This window comes from Plectropomus leopardus, chromosome 11 (assembly GCF_026936395.1).
Source record: "Plectropomus leopardus strain MGB_pleo_1.0 chromosome 11, ASM2693639v1, whole genome shotgun sequence".
NCBI lineage: Eukaryota > Metazoa > Chordata > Actinopteri > Perciformes > Serranidae > Plectropomus > Plectropomus leopardus.
This window is the reverse complement of record NC_142186.1, coordinates 9,043,380-9,067,202: the sequence shown is the minus strand read 5'-3', so window position 1 is coordinate 9,067,202 and position 23,823 is coordinate 9,043,380. Positions and strand designations below refer to the sequence as shown.

The 23,823-nt window shown below is 38.6% G+C and overlaps 1 long non-coding RNA gene across 1 annotated transcript in view; it reads right to left on the bottom strand.

Moving 5' to 3' along the window:
* Positions 1-18,233: 18,233 nt before the first annotated feature.
* The window catches only part of LOC148188198 (uncharacterized), a 49,123-nt gene continuing 43,533 nt past the window's right edge, over positions 18,234-23,823 (bottom strand). Inside the window, exons 2-3 of the long non-coding RNA XR_015777888.1 lie at positions 18,710-18,791; positions 18,234-18,559 (exon numbers count right to left, since the gene is read on the bottom strand). This is a non-coding gene — a long non-coding RNA (uncharacterized LOC148188198). The remainder of the gene's footprint in view (positions 18,560-18,709; positions 18,792-23,823) is intronic.

The following is a 23,823-nucleotide window of genomic DNA, read 5'->3' as shown; positions in this document are numbered from 1 at the left end:
GCTTTTTGCTATACATTTTGTGTAGCACACATGTAAAACAGAGGATGTGTTAGTCACTTAGATGTTAACATTACAGATACATCAAGGCAATTGTTTGGCCAATTTCAAATTCCGATTTTTTTAAAAGTCTGACCTGCCGATTCCAATTTGGGCTTTCTCCTCTATAAGAACTATTATTGACAGCATACACAAATATATTTGGAACTTTCCTGCATGTACTTCATGCTGACACTTTCTTTGCATGCAGTACAGACTGCCTTCCCTAACGCTGATTGAGTGAAGTACGCACACTTTTTCATGAATTCATTTAATCGGCGATCATTAAGATAAAATGCCAATACGGATAATCTGCAAAACGCCAAATATCGGCCCCGATAATCAGCCAGGCCAATAATCTGTCAAACCCTAAAATAAATGTTCATAACCATTACAGTTTTATCCAAAACTGACCAACTGTTCGACGTCATTGCCCATCAAACTGAAAATCAGCAAATTCCGGTCACCAGCTGATCAATCAGTGCATTTCTAGTTAATATTGCTTTAACCTTCTCATTAAGATTTCTTTGTCTTATATAAGAATCGTGCAATTGATTGGACTCATTATAATGTAATTTAACATGTTTTTTGTTTTTAAATATTTCTTCCCTACAATACTGTACACTACATAAGCTTTTTCCTCATAACTACATTATAGTTAATACATTTGGAAAGTTATAAAATTTGAACCTACAATTTATGTGAATAATATATTACCCTTTAAAGATATTACACTTTCAATCTATGAATAGGTCCATTTTTGCAACATTCAGTCCATTCATTGCATTTCCAGGTGTTTAAAGAAGCTGCAATTCACAGCTGGCCAGTAAACAGTCTGGCTCTCTGTTTTTCCAGGTGAGTTTCCTTCTGTTTGATATTCAAGTAGGGCCGACTCATGAGACAAGAGCAGATAAATCATTATTATTATTATTATTAAGGCTTTTTTCACACCACCCTGTTCTGAGGAAAAGTTGCCAGTCTTCACAAATCACAGCACATCTTTTATACTCTAGCGTCAGGGGGATTACTGAAGCACTGCTCACCGCTGATGGAAAAAGCCATGGGGGAAAAACAAAACCTTGTGTACACAAATACACACCAGAGTGTACGCACACATGCAAGCACACACACACACAGGCAGGAGTTTAATACTGGCCAACAGCTAGACTGATAGTCTGGCTTCGCAAGATGACAAACCTCTCAACAAGTGTGACGGCTGTTGTTATGAGGGAATTTAAAGCCGGCACAGACCAAAACAGGCCTTTTTTGATGTTGATGGAATGGAAATTATTTTGTCAGCAGAGACATGGTTTGAAAGTCAAGAAAATCTCTCAGTGATTCTTTGCTTCCCTGTGCTTTCACCTTTCCTTGCTATAAATTAGATTCATTTTGATCTAAACTCATGGCCAAATTATGAGACAATGGGTCTCTGGGCACAGATGGGCAAAGGGCCCCACTTCTTCTCCTACAAAGTTGCAGAGGTTTTGCATCTTTTTGTGGTTTTCTGTCTCTTTGTAGTTGTTTTTGCAGTCATTTCGTGTCTCTTTGTGGTCGTTTTGTGTCTCTGTGTGGTTGTTTTGCCATTTTAGTAGTTATTTTGTGTCTCTTTGCAGTTTATTCATATATCTTCTGGGTCGTTCTGTCTCTTTGTGTTCATTTTGTGTCTCTTTGAGGTAATTTTGCATCACTTTGTGTTTGTTTTGTGTTTTTTTTGTGTCTCTTTGTGGCTGTTTTGTAGTTATTTTGTCTCTCTTTGTGTTAATTTTAGTGACATATTGCAAGTCAAAGCCAGAGGGCCCCCAGACACTTTAGGGTCCTGTGTCTGTGCCAGGCAGGCCCGTTATTATATAAGTAATCCATCCATGGCTACACTGAATCTATGCCATGAACAAAAACAGACATTAGACTATAATTTTGACAAATGATTGCTGCTTGTTTTCAGTGTTTCAGCAGTGAAAGGACCTAATTCAAGACATCTCACCTCTTTCTTTCTTCTTTGTCATTGCATCAACTGATTATAACCAGTTTTTAGGCATGATACAGGTCCCTGTCAGTCAGCAGGGCTGGGGCTGCTCTGGCATAGTGCAATAATGTTGCAATGTTGCTGTAATAACAGCAAAATAACAGTCAGGGCAAGCATAGAAACAGGCCTGGCTCCCTCTTCTGGATATCCCAAACAGTGTCTTACTTAAACACACTGATATATACTGATGTTTTTTTCTGCCTTCTTGGCCTGGATCTGCCCTTTTTGCTGTGGCTCATTTACAGAGTTTCAAACTGATGCTGAGGGTCAGCATTCCTTCTCTGCTGCTGCTGCTGCTGCATATAATGGGCAAGACACAAAGGTCAAATCTGCCAAAAAGGAAGAAATAAAGCTGTTCTGTCTGATAGACTGCTTCAACAAGCATAAAACTTTTTGTCTGCTGAAATGAGGCAGAGCACTGAAGGCAAAGCAGCACAAAGAATACACTGTGTAGTCGATGCTATCTGAGACGGGTGTGAGAAATGAGACACATTTTCCAGAAGCTGTGATGACTCTCCAGGAACACTTTAAGGCTACGGCCTCTTTAACAGAAAGTGCCATCTAGTGGACAAAAGGGTTGTTGCTGTCTGAAATGTGTTACCTGCATAGAGTTTGATTTATGCTTAGTTGACATTTAAACCCTGTAACACCTGGATCAACATTACTTTTCTTGTGCTGCATTTTATATTGCTTAAACCTGAGAAAATTGGCTTTATTTCTGTCAAAAACATGGAATAAAAAATAATGAGTTAACTTAACTTAAAAAAAAAAGATCTGCAAACTGCAAAAAAAAAAAAAAAAAAAAAGTAAGGTGACAAGAAAATGACCTGAAAATTCACAGTGGGTAGGGGGGGATCATTAGATATTGTCAAAAATTAGTGAAATATGTCTAGAAAACTATATTTATAATTTTCTAAATTATACATTTAAAATTATGCTATGGAAAAAAAGAAAAAAAAGTATTTATTTGTTAGTACTCGTCTGGCATCATGTTCTTTTTTTGCTGGTTTGTTTGTTGTTGTTTTTCAACTTTTTTTTCTTATTTTCAGAAAATTCTGTTACAACTTGTACTAATTTCTTACAAATATTTGGGCAATTTCTTGTTAAGTTGCTCTGTGCTTCTTCCCCATGTTTTTGAAAGAAATCAAGCCAATTTGCTCAGGTTTCAAAGGGTTAATAAACTATTGTAGCTAAACTGCAGCTGAGATCCAAGAATAGGTAAAAGGCCAGAGTTTGTAAAAACATCATAATCCCAACACTTAGTTTACACAAGACATGTCTTAAACCTGAGAAATCTGATTAGAATCACAGAGGCTTTCAAACTGTAGGCACATCACATCAGCAGAGCAAAATGCAACCCATAATATGATAAAATGCCAATGTATCCAGCTCTAATGCTTCCATTAAATGTGCTTTACTGCACCATTATGAAAGCCGCCGAGAGCATGAGTCCTATGACTGTCTGTGGTACTACTGGTGTAGATGAAGATTTACACATTTGAAGGGGCATTTTTGTTCTGCTCCTGTCACAGTGTAAACTGATAACATGGAGAACAGACAGTGTGTGACTACAATAATTCCCCCATACAGCCTGTAATATACAAGCTACAGTACAGCTGCGATACTTAGAGCTCTGTTCATCTGATTATTTCCACCGTAAATCTCCGCTTACGCCACAGTGTGTGAGAGAGTCCCTGTGTGGCAGCATCTCTGTCAGATCATAGCCTCCTCATGATGAATTATTGAGGAGTACTTTGCAAGGAATTTGGAAGTTTAAGTACAGCTCCAGGCCAACACTGGAACACACACACATGCACACTCACTGACTGTGAGATTGACTGTCAATATTTGTTAAATAAAATTAAATCTCACATAAGTATTAAGTATTTTAACCCTTTGAAACCTGATGATAAGATTTTTTAAAAAGTAGGGAATAATGTCCAGAAAACCACATCCACAATCATTATAATGGCATATTTAACATTATGTTACAGAAAAAAAAAAACTTTTTTTTTTTTCATTTTTGGCAAATTTTTCAGGTAATTTACTTGTTAGTTTTTGTTTTTTACTTGTTTTTTCTCTTATTTTCAGGTGATTTTCTTATTTTTCTAAACTAATGTCTCGTTTATTTTGGGCCACGTGTTGTTAAGTTGCTCATTACTTTCTCCTTGTGTTTTTCAAAGAAATCAAACCAATTTGCTCAGGGGTCAAAGGGTTAAACTAATAGCACAATTAAAACCAAAAGGCGTATGAAATTTCCAATTTTACAACAACCTTTGAAATTTGTATGGCTGCTGCCTGATAACTACAATGACGACAAAAGAAAATCATCTATAACATTTTTATTAAATCGTAGATTGTGTTATATTGTGCATTATCCATTATCCAGGGCTTTATGAAGCCCTGTAGAAGTATAGGCAAACTCTATTTAAAATACGTCTGAACAATTACTTTAATATAATCACCTGAAATTCAAAATTGTGGTCAAACTAATCAGAAAAAGTCTGTCTACTGCAAATGAAAAAAACTTTCATAAATCCTTTAGTGGCTGCAGAGCGAGCTGTGATGAGGTCTGATAAATTACCTTAACTGATGTCACTTAAGTCAGAGTCAGTTTGGGGCTAAAGAAAAATAAGTTAATAATAAGTTACATGCAGTGTTAATCTGTGTAATACTTTCACAATCACGACCCAGCAGATGATTTTATCTCACGTCACAGGTGAAGACTTTAATATTATTCATGGAATTGACATTTTACACAACACTGGTTGATGTGCTGCTGTGGTAACTGTATTACTTCATGAATAATGACTCTTCGTGAGAGATAATGAAACCTATCATAAATTCCCATATTCTGCAAGACATGATTATCACTGGGAGGGTGATGACAATGTTCTTTTTTATATTTTGACATAATATGATATTTTCAGGTTGCACTTTTCAATGAACTCATGCTATTTTAATGAATGATACCACGATGAACACAGGCATCAGTCAGTTCGTAACTTAATGGTGAAGGCAGGCAGCTCTGTTCTCATGCATGTTGGAAGAATATGTTGACTTGATGGGTGAAAACATTTTGCAAACCACTACTAAAGATAAATAAGGCCATGGATGAGATCCGAATAACCAATCAAACCATACCAACCACATGAACAATATTTTAGTAAAATGGAAAACATATTAGGTGACACCGTTTTCACACAGTCCAGATGTGTTTTTGGTGTCTGGTGATATCCAGAGAGAGTTACAGCCTTATTTGCTATGCTGTGGTAAAATTACATTAACCTCATTGCTTTTTAGTGGTGGCAGAAGCCTTTGTGGTGGAGATTTCAAAACCAAGATAAATACTATAGACCGTCTTGCGATGGGATTACTCCAGCCACGATACAGCAATTCACGACTTAAAGCAAATGTCAGCCAGGGCCCGAATGTGAGCGCCCTTGTTTGGACCACTCCCATCTTCGAACATGTATCTCTACGATACATTTTTAAAATTTCGGGACTGTATGTCATGCGGTTGCTACGTTATCACATTGACAAAACACATAGACTCACAAGGTGAAAACAACACCAGCTGTCATGAAGTGTTGTGGCTGGTAACAAGTGAACGTAGTTTTGTGATAATTCTTTTTTGTTTTGTAAAATGGGTTAACAGCCCTTTTAAAGATCTGTGTATCATACCCCACAAGCGAAGGTCAAACAGTTCTATCAACAGTCAACCACAAAATGTGAAGGTAAAGTGTCTAACCTCAAAATGAGATATGTTGCAGAGCATGGTGCCAGTTCTTGGGTCTCATCCTTGAGCCACACTGTGGACAGTAAATCCTCCCAGCAACCAGTCTGACAGCTGACTGACTGGAGAACTTTAAACTCAATCCACTGGTTTGTGATTGGGAGGCCACATGATATCAGCAGCAATTATGCAACTGAACAATTTTGCATCACCTACATTTTCTTAATGACATATGTAATGCACAAGAGAGAAGAGACAGCAGGGATTTCTTTTAAAAAATAATTAGTGCAGTACTTAGTACTTCACCATACAAGCTTTAATGGTTACACTGGTGGGCCAGTCCATTCCTCATGTCATTCTCAATGGAGTCTCCTCATTTCTATTTACAACTTCCTAATGTCACTGCTGGGTAATAAGATCCGATGGTATGTAATAGCTTAACACCAGATCTTAACAAGCTCGCAGTCTCATTTCCCAAGGTCTGTTCTCACAAGTGATTAGAAACATGCTAAGCTGCTTTAACGGGTAATTAGACAGAAAGATGTAATTTAAAAACTAATTTCCTCATCTGCAAAGTTGAGAATAGTCATGAATTTCAAAAGTGGCTGACAAGACACAAAAGAGAACACATGTCCAGCAAAGTCTTAGCTCAAGTCATAGAGTTGTGTTAAATACTTTTTCAAATTTTTTACCATTTCTACCACTTATTCACTTTCTTGCATAGAGTAAAAATAACAAGGTGTATAAAGACTAATTTATGTCAGACTATTTCTTGGCAATAAGCAGTATCTTCCTTGAGTCCCTGCTGTCTGCCTGGCAACCTCCCAGTGACAAAAAGACTCGAGGAAGACTATATGCTCGTCCAAGAAAAAGTCCAGCACATAACTTCTCATAAAACCACAAATCGCCATTTTTAAATGTTGTATTTTAACAGATTAAACGATATAAAGCATGCTAGACAGTGAACTATAGAAGTAATAGTAGGTGCATTCTGGCCTTGCTCAAACTGCCAGCCAAAATCCGTTTTTTGGCATATCTAGATTGTACCCAGATTTTTTTTTAGAAAGCCTGGACCGCATAAAACCACATTACATGCCATTTTTGCAAACTGGATTCAAACCACATTTGGAGGTTGTTTGAAATGTTATTCCCACTAGATTGCTAAAGAGGCGTCTCAGTCCGGCCGTTGATGTTATGTATTTATTTATGTGTTTTCCAAAACAGCAGCTAGAACAAAGAAACAAAGTCCATTCCATCATTTCACATGCTGCTTCTAACAATAATCGATAAATGACACAACTGGTGGGTTCCTCACCCACATGAAGATCTAATGCTTCTAAAGTACCAGAGACACAGTCTATTGCTGCCTCAGGCAGGTTATCAATAACGAGAACTGTGCACAGTCCACTTCTGATAGCCCCTCTAGCACATGCTCATCTATATACAGTCAGGGATTCTGCAGCAGCCAGTTCATCAGTCAGCAGAGCCCACAACAAAAGCTCAGCCTCACCCATGGGTGCTGACACAGCCTGACCTGGCCTTCTGGTGGATAGAGGAAGAGCAGTGCAGGATGTGGACGCAGGCCTATTGTAGGTGCTAAAGTTATCCAAACTTCCTCTTAGCCAGGCAGGAGCACAGCATTCTAAAACAAAACTCCATCAAAGACTTGCTGTGCTAGAAATGGCACATTAAAAATTTGTACTGTACTGTACATTTCATTTTTGCACTGATAAAGACACCATACAAAGACATACAGACTGTTGTGTCCATGATGGCGACACCATTTCAATATGACTTCAAAGACATTTTTGAATTTATGTAATGCAAGTGATACTAATATACTCCATATGTTTGAAAAGCATAGATTATCTAATAATATCATTCTGCTAAGTTAAGCTCTACTGTGTTAGAGACACTGCATTGCAATGTGGTGAGGTATAGGTCATTACACAGACCGTTAATTGCATTGACACCATGATAACAGTTATATCACTCAGGGGTGATTTCAGATATCAAATGACTGGTGTACTATCATATTGTTGCCTCAATCACATTGTGTTATAGTGGTGGCACTCATAATTACATATAATGAGGAATGATTATGACTTGGAATTTCTAATAAACTGATGTTGCAGTCAGTTGTCAGTGCGTGAGGTCTTCACTGGACTGTGTAAATGTACCTAACACTTGGCCTCAGGCAATCAGCACATCACAGCAATGGCACTGCTAAAAGTAGTTTAAATAAATAATGTGTTTCCAGTATCCCCACAGTTGAACTGGACAGGATCCCAGTCTATTGTTTGAGCAAAAAGAACCACACCTTATACTTGGAAAACTACTGTCTCTTGCCGCTGTCCCTGCATTAATGTGTAAAGTGTACAGTATATCCTGTTCAGCTGGCAAAAGGCATTTAAGTCTTCAGGGGAAACAAATACCTTACATATACTCTGTTTTTCTTTCCTTTTTGAGTACAGAATCACTCACAAGGTTAATTGTTCCTTAGTGACCTGACATTTAAAGGTGCACCAGACAAGTAAAGGCTGCTTAAAATGCATAGTAGGGCTACAAAAGAAAAGAGCCTTCCTCCATACCACTAACACAACCGCATGTGATCGTGTCCTCAGCCTCCTCTACCATCAGACTTTATAAATGTCCCTTAAGCTATTTTCAAATACTGAAGTCCACAACTTCTCACGGCCATTTCAAGACACAGAAAGTGCATTTACACCAAAAAATAAGCACAAACTAGTACAAATTTGTTACCTGTGGAATTCAGTTGTCAATATCTCAAACGGAGCTCTCTTCCAATTGATGTCATGTTGTATGACAAGTTCTACCCTGAATGCAAACAGCAAGATTCCCACAGAGGACAATGGCCCTTAATTGAGCTTTCAATTGCTTTCCAAAAGTCAACATTATGAATAATGTTCTTTGAGAGCAGTGTGGTTTCCACTACCATCACAGTAGACAAAACCCACTGATGCATGGATGAAATAAGTTTTACAATACACTCCACATTATTGCTGTAGTGACTTGCTTCCTTTTTTTTCTTGAAAGCACTCATTCTCGTTTCCCAGCTGTTGTCCCCATGTAGAGTAAACAAAAACTAGAATTACCACTTCAAGGTTATATGCCACCGTGCACGAGTCAAGTTTCAATTACAGTTTACATCAATGTCTGTCCAAAAGCTACAAATTCTAAAACATGGACACCTCACACGCAGATCTATACAACAGCAGTTTCAAGTTGGGCACTAAAGAGTAGTGTCACAAATTCAGGTCACAGGGACCTTGACCTTTGACCACCAAAATCTAAACAGTTCATCTCTGAGTCAAAGTGAATGATTTTGCCAAATTTTCTAGAAATATTTCATGCATGAGAATGAGACAGATAGGGTGACCTTGACCTTTGACCTATGACCACCAAAATCTGGTCAGTTTATTATTAAGTTTAAGTGGACATTTGTCTCTAATTTGAAGAAATTCCTTAAAAGTATACCTGAGATATCACGTTAATGAGAATGGGACAGACAATCCAAATCCATATTGTCTCCAGCCACTATCTGCTTCGACCAGTCTTTAAAGGTAACTAAAGTAAACTTCAGCATCACCGAGTTCATGTACGCACTGTATCACACGTGACAGTAACACTGCAGTTGTTAAAGAGAATCCTACCTGCTATACGAATGACAGCCCTCTCTGCTGGATCCAGGACGTCCCCTGAGGCTGACTTGGAGCGTTTGACCCTCTGGTGTTTGGACAGGTTCCAGGGCAGAGTGTCTCCAGGACAGGGGACACTGCTCCTCTCTCCATAGCTTTCCTCCAGTGGGGTTCGATCCCTGCGTCTGTCTTTACGGGTTGCCATCACCTTCCTGAGGAGATTAAAAGACAGAGTTTGAGAAAAGCTGGTGCAGTAACAGTTGTGGTTATTTCCCTGGTTATCATATAATACACAGTAGTTTAAAACCTTGAAATATTCATCATAAGGGTGTCTCTGAAATCAGTCAACCACTGACTCCTTAATCTAATAGCCAAGAACCAAGTTGTTAAAGAGAGACACCCAGCAGCCAGGGCCAGCCTGTGTCAGGTGTCTCCTGTGTGCTGTGACCTCACTCCTGTACTGTTTGACTGCCTTTGAAATGTAAGTTGAGATAAAACTCAAAACACTTTGTGTAAGATCATCATAAAATGCAAAATGTAGGGTGAGACACACAATGTGCTGTGGTGCATGAAGATGCCATGCAGGGTGAGGCTCCATGACTGTGATAACAGCACTGTATAGACCATCACCTGTTCATGCAAAATACAAAAGATGATTGCACCTTAATGGCATATTTTGCTCTTCATATGTGGACTTTGAACAAGAGATGAGAGACGAAAGTGAAACATTTCTAGAAAGGATCATTCTACTGATTGAGCATTGCACTTTAATGACACATATACAATAGCATGACCGTATTCTCATTAAAAATGATTTTCTTCTCGAATAAATCATTCTGGTAATATTAGGATTTTGTTCTCAGAATCTGGCCCTAATACTACTGTTGTACCTCAGCACCAGCCAATGCTGGCTGACTCAAGTGACATGACTTGAGGCAATTCAACCAGTTTTGGAGCCATAAAAATGTTTTATCCATTTCAAGTATGAAGTACTACTTCTCAATACCTCGGATATGTAAAATTTGGTGGAGTTCCCCTTTAAGTTAACACTACATAACAGTGCTTTTACAGAACATTGCTGACAGCCCCTCACTATGCAGTCGGTGTAGTTTTATTTGCTCTGTCTTTGACCTTTGCCCTTAGATTAAATAGTTACCAGGAACATGCACCGTCAGTTACTGTATAAATAGTGACAGAGCAGAATGGAAATTATCTGTGAAATACCACAACTCACTGCACATGACATCATACCCATCCTTCTCTACATTAATGCGTGGCACAGTACATTGTGTAGAGTGATAAGGGGAAATAAATCCTCAATAGAAATGTAAGAATTTGCCAGTAAAATCCAACAATGGCTGAAATCAAGGTAAGTGCCACAACAACAGTTTGCATGACCAAGAACCGTTGCAGGTTTGTGAAAATATGTGCAGACACCATGATTTATAACTGCCCAGGGTAACATACACATACACATACACACACACACACACACACACACCCATGCTTAGAGAAAGTACAGCCTAAGTTGCATTCATAAACCTGTGCAAGTCAACACAGAGTAGTTGCATGAGTCATCATAAATCTCATCTGTATATCTGCCAAATAAGACTGAATAGGTGTTTCCTAAAGGGCCCTCTGAGGTGACACTTTCTGTCACCTCATGACACAAACACTTAACTTTCTGTCAGCAGAAATATTTCAAGAAAACTCTGGAAGTGTGCTTTGACTTAAAGGTCCAGTGTGTAGGATTTAGTGGCATTTAGCTGTGGGGTTGCAGAACTGAGACTTCTCCCCTGTAGAAGAATGACAGTTGCTGATGCGAAAACATATATACCCCAATCTAGAGCTCCATGCGCCCGAGAGAATAAGAATTTATGTGTGGCAGGAAGGGGACGGGGGGAGCTTATCATGGGAGGAGTTTGTGTTGCGGTGTAGATACAGCTGATCACATGGATGAAAGGATGGATGAGAGGCGTAATTAAAAATTACATTTTACTTTCATTGCACCTGACATACTGCTGCTCCACGTGTGCAAAGAGTCCGCTCTGATCTCCGAGAGTGTGGTGCACATGACTAATAGAAAAGTGTAAATATTCAAATCATGCACCTAATTAACAGTGCACCTCCAAAATTATAAAAACAATTCATGGCAGCAGATGATTTAATCGTGGGATGTGTGAGAAACCCTGAGAGCCAGTGTTTGATTAGTCCATTCTTGGTGACTGTAGAACAACATGGCGGAGATATATTATTGATTATGTGCGTAGATATAAACAGCTCATTCTAAGGTAAAACAATTCATCAACAATTATTTTCAGGTGATTATCAACTAATAAAAACATAGTTATAAATATTATACAGCATATCATTTCTGTCATAGATACCCCTAAATCCTAAACACTTGACCTTTAAGTTCAACATTGATGACTTGGATAGCTTATTGACTAATTTCAGTAAAGAAACATTTCTTTTGATGTTGTTATGACAGTGACACACCCACTGCCAGCTATTACAGTAGGTGATAGCACAGCTGTAACATGCCACAGCTGACCTGAGTTCAGAGTACAGTTATCATGCTCTAAATGCAAATATTTTGGCAGTCCAGCAAGCACTGGGTCATGATGTCATTATAAAACAGTAACCACGTTCTCAGCAAATAATATGATCTGTTAGTTCATTTGTTTCCATCCCAACATAGGAAATATTGTCTCTGGAGAATATGTGTACACTGTTTACATGAAAAAAAGTCCTATTGCCATGCCTTATACTGCATTACAGACCACACACAGAAATAAATGGCCAGTGCTGTAGGATTACAGTAAAAGCCGGTCCACTAATTGGCTCATAAATTATATAAAGACAGAGTCTGAGATCTCATAATTACTAGTACTGTGGGCCCTCATCTAAGCCCTCTGTGGTAAGATTAAGTTGTTGTCATGTTGCTGACAGCATGAAATTGTGGCAGTTATCTGCATATTTATGAATCGCAATATGAGTGGCAGCTTCAGTTTGATTGGAACAGATTATGATCAAATGGAACGTTTTATTGAGGATTTTGGTGCAACTGATCTCTGCGTGATTATGCCAGACACCTTCAGGACTCGAGGAACCTGCACCACTGGCCTGATGCAATGGCAACAAACACACTACAATATGATGACTCAGTGAGACAAGTTAACACTAGACTCCTGTCTCTATAACCTACCAGTTTTTCCTGAACCCAAACCAATGCACACACACACGGCAGCAGTAGTGACAGTGTGTATCAGTGTGTATCGCCTTACCTTACTGCTGTGCCGGATCAGTGCGTAAAAGCCCGTCAAACAGCCATGAATGCATGTGGCGGTGCTTCAGTCTGTGTCCTCCTGCAGGTTATCGCTAGCCAAAACAAATAAAGTCGCAGACAGCCCGTGTGTGTGTGGTAGCGCACTGCATGTGTGTGCCGGTAATGTTGAGATAGCCACTCCTTTTACAGGAGGCAGGGCTGGAGGAGGCTGGAGGAGGCTGGAGAGACGACCCGCCGTGCAGTATCCGCAGTCATCTGTAGTGTTTCTCTGGCTCTACCCGCACTTTCTCATCTAACCTCCGTCTCTGGCGACACGAATTTAAAGGTCCGTACAATCATTCATGCATTCGGCGACTGACACCCCCCACAAAACTGCAAAATGCTGCTTCTAATCTTCATTATTGCAGAAACATAAGGAAGCAGGCGTCCTTGCTCCGCATCGCAGACCTGCTGTAGAGCTGCTGAACCGATCGAGAGCAATTAACGGCATTCCGCCACCTGCAGGGACTGGTGCTGCGGTGAAAAGCTGCATGACTCGCTGTTCGATTAGTTTGCCTGGGTGTCCCGGGATGAGCATCTCTGTGTCTGCAGAGCTTTCTCAGGGAGTTGTTGAAAAAATTAATTTTGTTGTCTTAGGTTGTGATGATGTTTGGATTAGTCTATGTATATAATATATACTGTATGTATGTATGTATGTATGTATGTGAGTGTGTGTGTGTGTGTGTGTGTGTGTGTGTGTGTGTATGTGTACAAAACCAAACAACAAATGCTACAAATGGGGTGTCTGGTGACTCAGTGGATAGAGTGGGTCCCCCATGTACAGAGGCTGTGTCCTCACTGCAGCAGCCACAGGTTCGATTCCGGCCTCTGCTCTTTGCTGCATTTATGTCAAGCTACCTAGCAGATTATAAAATAATGAAAATCAGTCCCACCTTCATCAGCTTCAACATTAAAATGAACACCCCATAAATGCACCAATAGATGTATCTATAATGAAATAAATATTCTTTCTGAAAAGGGCCTCCAGACTATTCTATACTTTGATGCTACTTTGATTTGTAATTTTTGGTAAGTACAAATTTAAACACGACTTTTACTTGTAACAGAGTATTTCTATACCTTGATATTGCTACTTTTACTAAAGTACAAGATCTGAGTACTTCCTCCCACACTGGGATCCAGTCACTGTCACTTTTCACCATTTTTGTACATTTGGTAACATTTGTTAGGTACAACCAATATGGACGCATAATGGGCAAATCTTTATGGCAAAAGTCCAACAGAAAATTTTACATTCAAGTTATATGGTAATGATCTCCTCAGGGACCCACCTCAAGGACAGCATGTACTATGAGCAGCCCTGAGTCAGCATTTCTTGCTCCTTTATGCTGTGTAATGTTCAACCAATCAGATTAGCAATTGCAAATAGTTTGGACAAATGGAAAATAAATTGCAGGGCTACAAAACCTTTGTATAAGTTCAAGGTGGCGTGAGAACTCAAAAAACATAAAATGAATTTGATATATCTCTGGTTCTCAAGATCATTTTAGCTTTTTAATGCAAACGCTTTACCATCTTCAGGCCATGCAAGTCATTCAAAAAATGATCAAAGAAAAAAAATACAATCTGTGACAAAGAGTCATGACAGACATTGCTTTCTTTGAAAGGGTCAAATGCCAAAAAGGTTGGGATCCACTGTTTAAGTATATAGAGTATGTCCTACATAAAAAAATATACCTTGCTAGAAATAACATGTGCAAGTAGTCCAGCAATTGATATTTGACTAGTTTTTTGTAGTATCATGTTGCTGTTGAGATTTTGTATTCACTGATGAAATACTGCATTGTATCATATTCAGGTTCTTTGAATAAATAGGGTTATAATTTATAGATTTCTGCAGCATAGAAGCAAAGGACAGTGAATCTAACAAGGACCATTAGTGCAGCATAATAGAACAAGCACAAAGAACAAGTCTAGACATATTCAAACCCCAGTGCAGAGGTCACGTAATATATCTGCTAAGTGAAACTTCTTTTTTTTTTGATGTTTTCAAACAGCTTAATTGCAGATATCTCAAATGCTGTCAGTGAATGTCTGCACTATAAAAAGTGCCTGTCCCAAACATACATCACTGTGATAAACTGTTAAAAAGCCAAACACTCCCTACTTAAAACACTAAGTTAAACCGTCAAAACGATGTTATACCTTACTGCAGCATTACAGTATTTCATCTTAAAACAGCACTGCAGTTAAGGGTGGAGAACATAATGATACACTGTACTTGGGTTTAATTTGTGGTACTCACTTGAGTATTTACATTTTGTGTTACGTACTTCGCTACACTTCAGAGGAAATATTATACTTTTTTCATTCGCTACATTTATTTGATAACTATAGTTACTTGTTAATTTTCAGATTAAGATTTTGCATCCAATAAAATCACGGCTGATGATCTTATAAATTGCAATTTTAAACATTATAACAGTGATGCCAACCCTTGCTTGGTTTGTGTCCCCTCCAAAAAAGCACTGTCTTATTAGGGGCCCCTTGTCACATTTTAGATGTCTATAAATTGTTAGCAGTACCTCCAAACAGACAATTCTTCTCAAAACTTCTCACATTGTTTTGTTTTGTTTTTGTTGGGTTTTTTTGAAGCCCAAAGAATCAAACTGTCCAATATTGTATAAAAAAGCAAAACTTCAGTCCAAAAACCCAAATTTGAGTTGCAGAAATTGCGATGCTTTGAGGTGGCCAACCCTTACTAGGGGACGATAAAACTACCTTACTTTATATAAAGTACCACTCAAAGCTATAAACCAGCTAAATATAAATTGCAAACATACTGATGCATCCTTTGGTAACAATGCAGTAAGGCATTTACAATAATAATCAGTCATAGGGAATATTCTTTAGTAGTAGTAGCATCCTTTTGATACTTGAAGTACATTTGCTAATAATACTTCTGCGCTACTCAAGTTGAATGCAGAAACTGTAATGGGGTATTTTTTCATAGACCTTTACTTGGTAAAAGATCTGAATACTTCTTCCTCCCCTGGTGCCCTCAGGACGTGTTGTTGGTGTACCCGATCACCTCTGCTTGCCAAGGAGAACTCAATTATCTTGTCAGTGACAAATGTCTCACTGTCCCCTCACGGCCAGATGTGTACAGCTCAGTACATGTACCAGACAGTCAGTGACCTGGAAAGGGCAGTTGTGCTGTTGCCTAGAATGATGTGGTGCGGGAGAAGGGATAAATTATATCAACGTACACAATCAACTGTCTAGAAACTTAAAACTGCATTAATTTATGGGATAGTTTTTTTTTTGTTGTCAAAATTTTTAATGTAATAGAGGATCTTTGAGGCCATGCACTACACCAGCTATTTACTGAATGGGCATATTGGGGAGGTTATAATTCTAGAAACAGAAGTGATATGAATCTGGAGGGAAATAGATTGTAACAATAAGAGGATTAGGACAGACATTAAACACTAAACGAGTGCATTTGAGAGATAAAAAGATGTTTCCCATCTTCAAAAGATGACCTTGACTTGCTCACAGCAAAGAGGCTCACTATTTTTTTTTTTTTTTTGCAAGAGTTCCTATCTCAAAGACTCTGCAGCTTAAGATGCCTAACAAAATCCCATTATTGTACAAAGGGTCTAACTTTGCTTGACAAGCTGAAAAATGTGTGGCTCTGTGAGTGTAACAGTTGAATAATGGAATGAAATAATAACCTACTCTCTAAAGCAGTACCACGAAATACCTGGATAAGTGTTGCAAACTGACACCATGTGTGAGGTTAAAACTTTTTTTTAAGGCCTTAAAAGAAAAGTACTCTGTATAAAATAACTGTATAAAATTTAAAAAAAATTAACCCCTAGGGACTGCTTTAATATTACAGAGACTCATATTGCTCTGTGCACAAACTGTGGTTTTCAAAATCAAGCTTTCATAAAATATTCTAAGTATTCTAAGTTACTTTTTGTAACAAACATCAATCCTTATCATAAGCATCAAATATTCATTACTTTTCAGAATTTTATCCCATTGAATGTCAGCTTTTTGTCGATAGATATTTTTAGATGAAATAAAAAGAACTGTTTTCAATATACTACATGAAATGGTGATTTTTATTTTATTTCTTTTAATCATTATTTTCCCATTATCGCAGTCTGCAATATGTCAGTGATTTTGCAGCAGCATTGACTGATTGATTGATTGCTGTGTATGTTGTGGGACACAATCTAAAGCAGTAGATTCCAACTGGTGGGTCGCAGGTGCATTCTAGTATAGTGTATAGTATAGTACAGCAAATTTCTAGCACAGAGCTTTTATTTTGAAGTGCTATATCTGTTTATTCTTTCAATATGTTTTATTTCATTGTGTTCTAAGGCCAAAATGTTGTTTACATTTTGTAAAGCTGAATGCATGGTAATTTATAATATGTGCACCTTGAACTAATGACTAAGGAGAAATATGGACTCCGTGACTGGATCAGTTGGGAACTACTGATCTAAAGCATTATATTATTATATTATTATATTATATATTATATTATACATCGTTGTGCATATTGCTGTAATATTACTGTAGTAAGTGTAATGTAATAAGCTGTAATATATATTTTAACACATGATTATTCTGGAAATCTTACTAGAAACTTAAGCTATGTTTCTTGTTAGGAAACTTCCAGTGTCTCTGTGATCCAGTAACATTTCTTACTCCCCTGTTTGGGGTTTCCTAGCTACCTTTCAGATCCGCTCACTCATTCTGCCAAGTTTGAAGTCTTTATTTGGCCTGTAACTTTCACTTCTTGCCAAAACAACAACAGTACTATTAGGTTGTGCCTTCCATTAGTTTACTGTTTGTGTCTCTGCATTAATTAGTCTTGCACTTACTGTTCTGTGTCTGTGTGGACAAAAGCCAGCCAGCAAAGGATTTTAAGGGAAATGCAAACACCGACAGACCAAAGTTTCTAAAAATATTTACACATACTTTTTTTGCAATGCATTGTCTTTAACATCAAATACATGCATTATTTCTGGGCTTGTTTTCATTTTGTTTTACTTGTTTTGTTTTGTTTTGTTTTGTTTTGTTTTGTTTTTTTTGGGGGGGGGGCAGTGTTTTGTTTGTTAGTTTGTTTGTTTTATTTCCTTTACACTTGTTTACTTGTGGATATTGCATATTTTGTCCTCCAATGGTACAGAATTACGTTAATCAAAACTTCAAATCAAATTAAAATACAGAAAACATGTTCACTAATTTTCAGACTGGTGCGACAACCCGCAAATTATTTTAAAAGATAAGAAAAAAATGAGAAATAAAATTAACTTTGTCAAAACTAACTAGAAAAAAAACTATAAACATGAAAGAAAAAAAACACAGTAAGAGTACAATCCCTAAAAGGGATTTAAGGGTATAAATTGGCAGATATTGAATAAAATATAATAACTATCTTTTCCTTACTGTGTTATGTGTCATGTTTTTGTTACTTTTGAATGAACAGTTTATATTTACATAGGGTGTGGGTCCTAAACCTGGAGATCGCCATGTGGTGCCATCATGTTTCTACAGTAGCCCAGAACAGACAAGCCAAACAGTGGTTCTAGATAGGGCCTTTGGTTTTGCATTTTTCCCATCAGCCACTATAGTTAGCAGTGTCTGGCAGCATCAGATAAACACTGAATTTTTAACATAAAACTACTTCATTCTGGGTTTTTACTTGTTTAAATCACCGGGTCTGCTTGTTTTGGCGAGGAAGAGGCCCCTGCAAAAAAATCAGCTCCCAGTAAAAACCTCCTGAACATCTGGATCTTGAGTTATCAGAAGAGAAAAAAAAAGGTAAGCACACATTAGCAGGTGCTGGGCTAACGGCTCATCTCCAACATGCCAAACAGCATCAGAGAAATACAGATTTGTAATGTGAAACTGCATTATTCAGTGTTTTCACTGGTTTGACTCACCGGGTCCATTCGTTTTGGAAAGGAAGAGACCTCTGTGGAAAATCCGGCTCTTGATACAAATCTCCTGAACGTCTGTGACATGCTAAACAGAGTAAGAGAAACACTGATTCGTAACATTAAAGTGCTTGATTTTGTGTTTTTACTGGTTAAATCACTGGGTCCATTTGCTTTGTTTTTGTTTTGTTGTTGTAGTATATAACAAAATCTGCCAAACAATTCACCATCAACAGATCTGGCTACATCTACAAGAAATGGAAATCTTTAAACACCCTCAAAAAATAAACCACCCATCCATTTTCTGTAACCGCTTGTCCTGTAAGGGTTGTGGGGGGGCTGGAGCCAATCCCAGCTGTCATCAGGCGGAAGGCGGGGTACGCAGGGCTGACACATATAGACAGACAACCATACACGCTCACAGTCACACCTAAGGGCAAATTAGAGTCACCAATCAACCTGTGCTGCATGTCTGTGGACTGTGGGAGGAAGCCAGAGACCCTGGAGAGAACCCACGCAGACACGGGGAGAACATGCAAACTTTGGTCCACGGACTGAACCCCAGTCCAACCGGGTTTTGAACCAGGGACCCTCTTGCTGTGAGGCAACCGTGCTAACCACAATGCCACCGTGCTGCCCTAAAATAAACCATCTAATCTAAAAAAAAAAAGTCAATTGAATTGATCAATAAATGGTACAAGATTTCTTTGTGCGGTCCCATATTGATCCCATATATACAGCATACTACTCGTCTGGACATAGCTTACATGCCTCTGTGTTCCTGCTGGTGACTCTGACCCCAAAATAGCTCAGTGGTGTCCCCCACCCCCATACTAGCTTTCAGAGTGCTGCATCATCATACAGTCCAGTGCTGAACAGGGAATGCTGGGACAGGAGCCAACTGAAGTCACACAGACGAGGTTGAGTCCCTCAGAATGAGCTGACCTGACCTCCACTGCCCGATTCAAACAACATATTTAATATGAATGTCTAAATCTACTTTCTGTTGCTCACGGTGGAAGATTTGGAAGGGTTGGGGATCGTGTGGGCGCATACTAAGTAGGCTGGAGGGAAGAAAACAGACAGCACCAGTTGACCTCTGTGATGCTGACATTGTCTGTGTTCCTATGCAAACACCCTAACACACATTCACCTGCAGCAGCCATGGATTATTACTAAACCAACACTGCCCTCCAGTGGAATTATTACAATTATTTCCTCAAATTCTATTAAAAAGTGGGATTGGGTTCAAGGCAGGTCATGTATTATTCCACATGAGAACCGTCTTATTAAAGCAATTGGAAGAAACTTTGTTTTATCCACAAAGCCTCAGACATAACATTCACCACATCAATAAAGATCATCCCATCCCTCAAGCACTTAACATTCACCAGGCATCTACTTCCTTACCCAACGGAAATACCACCTTAGCCACCGGGAGCCTTTTTCTGTTTAAAGCATCATAAGACTCGTATTTTTTTTCATGTGTTTGTGTGATGGAAGGCACATATTTTCAGAGAGCGATCACGCCAATAAAGCCAAAAAGTAATGACGGAAATCTGGAACGCTACGGGAAACGTTATGTTCACTCTATATGATTTACATAAACAATAAATGGAAAGACTGAACGCTCCTCTCCGCAATGAGTCACTTTTGGAGCACACTGCATCATGGGAGAGTCTGTGCATGGCAATGAGAGGGCAGCAGAGCGCTTTGAGATATGTTTGCATTAACGTTTGACTGTGTATCAACAATATTAAAGTGGATATATAATGTGATTATTACTAACCGCCAAACACACTCGCGCACACACAGTCACACCACACAGGCATGCAGGATGCAACGCTGGGCCAGGCGTGCACGCATGATCCACACACATGGGCCCTACTACTACACCCACGAGTCCACACACACACACACACACACACACACACACACACACACACACACACACGAGTCGAGTGCGAAACCACATATACACACACAGGAGCACTCGCTCGCCATAAACCACATTCATACACACACGCACACTTCTGCAGTGCATACCTCCCCACTATTGGTCCAGACCCAGACACCGCATGCCAGTGCACCTCGCTCCCTGAGCCGCAGGCCGCAGGAGGAGAAGAAGAAACAGATGGGTACCAGCTGTTTGGATGAGAGCCTCGGGTACACAGCTACTGTATTGCAACCCACACACACACACACACACACACACACGCATGCATGAACACAAACTCATTCAAGTTGTTTAACTGTGCCCCTGCCTATACTGCTTCTAGTGTTTACTCACACAGCATTTACAGGTGATGCTTTGTCAGTGCTCTGTTAAACAAGTGTAGATGTGAGTTGCCAACCTGAAATTCAAAAGCAACTACTGCAGATTTACTGGTGTTTAAATGCTACACAGAGCAACTTTAACCCTTTGAAACTTGAGTTAATTGATGTTATTTCTTGAGGAGAGAATGGGGAAAAGGCTATGAGCAAGAACTTAGTTATAAAAGTTACAATAAGAGTACCTTAAAATGAGCACAAAAAAGTCAAAACAAACAAGAAAATGGCCCAAAAAGTGCTAAATATTTAAAATATATATGTGTACTTTTTCCCTGTAACGTAATTTTAAATATCTAATTCTAATGATTGTAAACATGTATGAATTTTTCCCTATTTTTTGATAATAGTCCTGCCCTTTTACAAAACCAATTTTCAGTAATTAAGTAAGTAAAAATAGTTTCAATCATTTTCTTGTCACATTACACTGATTTTACACAATTTGTGGCAAATGTGACATTTTTGCAGAGTTAGTTATTGCCTCTTTCCACATGTTCTTGTAAGAAACCAAACCAATCTAGTTTCAAAGGGTTAAAGAGGATATACTGCGCAGTCAGGAGTGTTTGTACAGGGAAATGATTCTGGCTCTCGACCTAAGCAAGCACACTTTATTTAAGACAAGAAAAAAGAAGACAAAAGATAAAGAGAAGAAACTGTACAAAACAAACATGTATGTTAAAGTCACAATGTCAAGAAAAATCCAAAGAAAGCAAAGGGGTTTTGAGATATGCACTGATATGGCTTCTCTGAGACGAGCACATTGCATTCTAAATGAAAGAATAACTATGAGGTTAAAGTGCTGACTTTGAATGTGTTCGCATCCATATTAAACAGAGTAGGAATGGTACAAGGCAACCAAAGAGGTTTTCAGAGCAAAATGTTGAATGCTCTTGACTTGCCGTGTCAGTCACCCCACTGAACATGTGTTTCACTCTCTAAAGAAAAGACAGAATGTGAAAAGTCCCTAAAACAAGAGTGCTGCACGGCAGGCCTGGCAAGGAAGATACTGAAGTTTCTGCTCGTGTCTGTGGTTCACAGACTTCAAAGAGTTTGTAACCAAATATTAAAGCTGCACCACATGATATTTTCATTTTAACAATTGGCCAAATGACTACTCACTCTCTGGTGGTGACAATCTCACAGAGAATTATCACGACTGCAGGTCTCCTCAGCTGCACGGACAGGTTTAGCATCTCCTAGCTCTTTGTTTTGGATTAAAAACATGCAACTTTGCTGTTTTGGTTCACTCTCGCCACATCTCACCTCATCAGTATAGTTTCCAGCAACAGCAGATTTTGTCAGCAAAAGCTCTGATAAACTCACTGTATGCTACCTGTCCTGCACCAAACCGCAGACAGGCAAAGCTAGCACCTAGTTGGTTAACATAATGAAGCACCCAGCAAGCAGGGAACTTTCCCACAACATTGACTAACGCTACCTACAAGTTGCAATGTTTCAAAGAAAACATTTTGATCTAATGTTTAAAGAACATTTTAAGGATGTTTATCATATCAAATAATGTCCCTATAAGGTTAAATTCTGACTAAGGTGTAACGTTATAACAGCAACATTATGAGGATGTTTTGGTAATGTTTGAGATGTGATAGATCATCGAGTCTTGTTTTATAAAACATTCCCACAATGTTACATGAGAACAAAGGAAGAAACATTTCAAATCAACATTCATAACATGTTATTGAGGACTGAGATAATGAATCTTTATGAAAATGTAATGTGACATGTTAACATTAAAAAACAACATTTGTACCATTTCTTGATGTTTATAGAGAATGTTAGCCCAACTTTAACAAGAGCACTTTGGGAACTAAAAGAAAACTTGCTGCTGAAAATATTTCTTAAACACCACATTGGTTGCACTGAACCATTCTCAGAATGTTTTAAGAAACAGAAATTGCTAGCTGGGGCATTTACCAGCTAAACGGACACAATTTTCCTTCAGAAGTTGGTGCTGATCAAAACAGAGCTAAAAAGGAAATGAATATTGGCACATCAAAATTAAAGTTAAAGTTGCTTCCCAACTGCTGAATGTAACCTTTTGCGAAGACATTTACCATTTAAACTTTATAACACTGTATTCACATGGATTAAGGCAGAGGGTAGTCGGCATTTCGACTCTCATCATTTTAGTGGAGAAGAGCAGGATTGTAAATTAGGTGAGGCCAGGAGGAGTACTGTGAGATGCCATTGCTGTCCGGTGTTAAAATGTTTTGTAAGTTTTTGCCATCCTCCGCAATGGAATTTACTAACTGAGGTCGGGTAGCTTACCCGCACAAGGTGAAAACATGGGTGATCTGAACAATTACTGGATATTACTACAATAATGACATTAATACTAGACTGGAAATAATATTATATGCTTTTTTTATTCCAGTCTTTGTAAGAGAAATATGTCACTATAGTAATATATTGTCATGCTTGTTTCATTTTGCAGTAATCCTGCCATCCCATTGGACTGTTTGTGTGTTACTCCCATGCCGTCCAGAGAGTGTTGTCTGTCCACTATGTACTGTCTACCTAAATCCATTTGACTCCAGCATAAAGCAATAATGTGTGGTGTTTACAGCTTGTTCCACTGTCCCCAAGTGTAAAAGAAAAAGAAAAATGCTTTAAATAAGATGACCTCAATTGTTTACTGTCCAAAACCAACAGTCCACTAAAATTGAGATTATGTATAATAGGGGCTACATTTCACCAGTAAAACCAATTTGATGTAAACATCCCGAAACGGAGCCTTAAAGTTGGCACTCCAATGTCTTAAGTCACTTTTTAAG